A 5,269-nucleotide genomic window follows, 5' to 3' on the forward strand; every position below is an offset into this window, starting at 1 on the left:
TTTTGTCAGTTTTGTCACTATGAAGTCTGGCTGGCATTAGTTTAGCATTTGGTCACAAGTCAATTTAAAGACCATATATAATGGAAAATTTTGATACAATGCTCAGTAAGTGCCTCAAATTCTGATATATTGTGTTTTCATTTTCATTTATTTAAAAATATTAAGCAATTTTCCTTTTGTTTCACTCTTTCATTCTTGAGTTATTCAGAAGCATGTTATTTAGTTTCCAAATAATTATTTAGTTTCCAAATAATTGAGATCCTTCTGTTGCTAATTTCTAATTTACTTCCATAGTGGTCAGAGAATATACTTTGTAGGGCTTAACTCCTTTTAAGTCTTTTAAGCCACGTGTTCTCCTATATTGCATAAGGACTAACTTGTGCCTAAAACTGCCCCATAGGGTTTCCAAGGCTGTAAATCTTTACCAAAGCAGACTGCCACATCTTTCTCCCATGGAGTGGCTGGTGGGTTCAAACCGCTGACCTGTCAGTTAGCTGCTGAGTGCTTTAACCACTGTGCCACCAGGGCTCCTACAGAAGAAGAATAGATACATTCAAATTGTGGCATCTGTGAAGAATATTGAATATACCATGGAGTACCAGAAGAATGAACAAATCAGTCTTAGAAGAAATACAACCAGAATGCTCCTCAGAAGTGAGAATTATGAGACTTTGTCTTGCTTACTTTGGACACATCACCAGGAAAGACCTACCACTAGAAAAGGACATCATGTTTGGTAAAGTAGAAGGTCAGAAAAAATGAGGGAAACCCTCAATGAGGTATACTGACACAATAGACACAACAATAAACTCAAACATACCAACAATCATGAAGATGGCACAAGACCAAGCAATGCCCCGTTCTGTCATATGTAAGGTCTCCATGAGTTGGAGCCGACTCGAAAGCAGCTAACAACTTTTAGTTAGTCTGAACTCTGATCAAAAACAGAAAAATAACGGTAGTAAAATTTAAATGTACACAACTCGTATAAGAGTAATATGAAATTAGAAATGAAAAAAACACACAAGACTTCAATGATTATGAACTACCGTATTTTATCACACCATGAGGCCATAGCCCTTCTCACTCTTAATTGTTTTCTTACAGTTGTGGGCTTTGTCTGATTCCACTCCCAACCAAGATGTCTATAATGAATTTAGAGATTTAATGAAAAAAGGAATTTCTGAGAGAACATTTCAAGGATACTTGGAAAAATGAATCTGTAACCTTGGATACAGAGTCTATTATCATCCTGTGCCAGTGATGAGTGTATACATATGGTGATGATTCCCTGAAAATTATCAAACTTATCCACAAGAATGTTGAAACCTACTTGAGGCTCAAGATTTTTGACATTCATTGATGTCTATTTCTCCAGCATTCTCTTCCCTATTATGGTCATTGTTGGATAAGAATATATATATTTTTTCAGGCTTTCTAAGATCTACAGAGCATGGAACAGATCAATCATGAAAGAGGTCGTTTTCCTATAATATAAACATAGTACTAGTGTACCACATATTCTGAGAACAGTTTGAATTAAAAGCAAGTTTAGCAGGCTTCCAAAATTTGAGAATGCCATTTTTTTTTTTGTAATTTGCCATATATTTATTTCCTTACTTAATGACTAAAAATCTAAGATAATCTTGTCATTTCAGTGCATCAACCACAGCATAAACACATAAAAAATCCAGAGGGAAATATCTTCACGGCATGATTTTTTTAAGATCCAATAAGAAATAAATTTTGAATAATTTTTTTTTTTTTTTACAAATGAGAAAAGTGACATACAGATAAAGTAGGTGATATTTTTAAGAATGCATGAGTTAAAGGGGTTATAAATCAAAACTCATTGCCATCAAGGAGATTCTGACTCATATTGACCCTATAGGACAGAGTAAAACTGCCCCAGATGATTTCCAAGACAGTAATAAATCTTTACGGAAGCAGACTGCTACATCTTTCTCCCACGGAGCAGCTGGTGGGTTCCAACTGCCCACCTTTCCCTTAGCAGTCGAGCACCTAACCACTGTACCAACAAGGCTCCTCCTAAAGGGGTTATACTGGACATAAATGTAACATTTTATAAATATTGATATATGGCCATGTGATAACACATTTAGGTTCCTTACAAAGATTCTGTGAAAGAATTTAATTCTTCCTATATTTATTATACACTTGACAAGTCCCAGACATGAATATAGGGCTACAAAGGTAAGACACAGTCTTTATTTGAAGAGAAATTCACATTCTAATTCCATAACCAATTATATAATATGATGTATTGTTGTTTATAATGAACAAAGTGTTTTAAAATTTTCTGTTACAACATTGTTTTGGATACTCTTCTGTTAAGAATTTTTGACAATAAATCTAATTGTATGTAGATAATGTTTCAGTTAATGCTGACAGGCTGAGTTGATCCTTACTCAATGGAAATTAAGCATTTGGCAAGATAGTGAACTGTTAGTTTAGTAAAATGAAATTAGTCACTACTGATAGTTTTTATACAAACATAATTTGGAGGCATAAGTGAAGTCTTCAATAAACATTTAAAATCTCAGCCTCTGAGATTAGTCATATCGAGAACACATTTCTGCATGGACAATTTAAGTTGTTGTCCTAGGGAATTTAACCAAAATGGTGTCTAGTTCTTAGAATAGGCATTTGCCTAATTCATAACTGCCCCCCCTTAACAATACACTAAAACAAAGCCCAAAAAATTCCAGATTAAAAAACAATTACATCAAAGTTCTGTATTCAGATCATCCACTGGTAATACAAGAATTCTTTTAGAAAATTTACATCATTTGTATGCATCTGTCTTTTACTTTCTTTAACTAGAGAGGATGAGTCTTAATGAGAAATTTATTATAAAAAACATATGCAATAGTATACTGTATGCTAAAATGCATACTTTAATATTTTATTTTAATGCTATTGCTGCATTTTCTTGTGCAAGGATATGGTAGTTACTCATGAAACAAAAATCAACGGCATTTTGCACGTTTTTATATTTAACTTAATTATGATGGAAACAGCAGTCAAGAAATCAAAAGATGTATTGCATTGGGAAAATCAGCTGCAAAAGACTTCTTTGAAGTGTTAAAAAGTAAAGATGTCAGTTTGGGGACTAAGGTGTGCCCGACCCAAGCCATGCTATTTTCAATCGCCCCCAAAACATGTGGAAGATGGACAATTAATAAGGAAGACTGAAGAAGAATTGATGAATTTGAATTATGGTATTGGGGAAGAATATTGAATCTACCATGAACTGTCAGAACAACAAACAGGTCTGTCTTGGGAGACATACAGACAGAATGTTCCTTAGAAGCAAGGATGGAGAGATTTTATCTCACTTACTTTGGACATGTTATCAGGAGGGACCAGTTCCTGGAGAAGCATATCATGCTTGGTAAAGCAGAGAGTCAGTGAAAAAGAAGCAGTCCCTTAACAAGATGGATTGACACAGTGGTTGCAACAATGGGCTCAAACAGCAAAGATTGTGAGGATGACGCAGGACTGGGCAGTGTTTCGTTCGGTTGTACATGGGGTTGCTATGAGTCAGAACAATTTACATGGCACCTAATAACAATAAACTGATGAATAAATTTCAATTTTTATTTATAAAGGAGCATTAATAAGAGCAATATTTAGTCTTCCCAAATGCTTGCACTTAGCTTAAAGATTTTGATATTGATTTCTAGCTTTGTGCTAATTTTTATCAATAACACTACAACACAAAATTTTTAGTTAGCTCACATTGTGTGTGTGTGAAGAATTTAAAATTGTTTATATTTTCGTTTATAATATTCCATTACAATCCAATAGTCTAATAGATGGTTGTCTGTGTGTCTTCCAGCTGGACTTTGAGAATTATATTGAATAATTCCTGTTTTGATTTTATTTGTCCATGCTAGTCAAGCAGAAGATCCAAGTATTCACAATTAAAATATGAATGAAATTTGATTTTAGCTTTTTTCAGTGATTCATTCATTCTTCCAGAAAACATCAAATGCCCAGCACATGAGACTAGGCCTTAGGCTAGATAGATTGATATGAGCTAAGGTAATTGGACATTTTTTCTTTGACTAGCTGAGTCATGGCCAGTTTTTTATAAGATATGTAAAACAATTCCTTAGTGATTTAATGAGGCAGAGCCTAAATTACTGCCTAGATGCAGAGGTCTGCCTTCACAGTTGACTAGAAGGCCATTTATAGGTCAGTCTAGCAATTTTGGTTGTATTAATGAACAACTTAGATACAATTCATTGCTTAGCACTTGCATGTTATGACAAAAGTAAAACTTTAAAAATCTCAGAGGTTGACTCAGAAAATTATGTGTTAGCTTCTCAGAGAAGTGCTTTGACTATCTTATATCAATTTGGTGCATTGCTACCACTTTGTCTTATATAATGCCCACTTTCCTCCCTCCTTGTCCCCAAATCCTTAAAATTGGATAAGGTGTAAGTTATAGATTGAATTGTGCCCCCTAAAAAGGTATTTTGAAGTTCTAAACCGTGGAAGCTGTGAACATGACTTTGTTTGAAAATAGGGTATTTGACAGTGTTATCAGTTAACAAACATGAGGTCATACTAAGACAGGGTGGGTATAATCTCATTTGAGTGTTGTCATTATAAAAGAGGAGAAGAGACACAGAGTCAGACAGAGGAAAGAAAGACATGTGAAAATACATCTATAAGCCAAGGAATACCTGGGGTTACCGGAAGCTATAATAGACAAGAAAGGATCTTCCTCTAAAGCCTTTGAAGAGGACATGGCCCAATAACACATTGACTTGGACATCTGCCCTACAGAACTGTGAGACAAAAAATTCTGTTCTTATAAGCAATCCAGTTTGTGATACTTTGTTATGACAGTTCAAGTAAACTAACAGGAGATTGTATTAGTCATCTAGTGCTGCTATAACAGAAATACCACAAGTGGATGACTTTAACAAAGAGAAGTTTATTTTCTCACAGTACAGTAGGCTAGAAGTCCAAATTCAGGGCGCTGGCCCTAGGGGAAGTCTTTCTCTCTCTGTCGGTTCTGGAGGAAGGTCCTTGTCATCAGTCTTCTCTTGGTCTGGGAGCATCTCAGCACAGGAACCTCAGGTCCAAAGGACATGCTCTGCTCCCAGCACTGCTTTCTTGGTGGTTTGAGGTCCCCCTGTGTCTCTGCTCGCTTCTCTCTTTTATATCTCAAAAGAGATTGGCTTCCCTGCTACCACCACTGACTGTTCTGACAGGAATCACAACAGAGGGTCCC

This window comes from Trichechus manatus, unplaced genomic scaffold, assembly GCF_000243295.1.
Source record: "Trichechus manatus latirostris isolate Lorelei unplaced genomic scaffold, TriManLat1.0 scaffold00243, whole genome shotgun sequence".
Taxonomy (NCBI): Eukaryota; Metazoa; Chordata; class Mammalia; order Sirenia; family Trichechidae; genus Trichechus; species Trichechus manatus.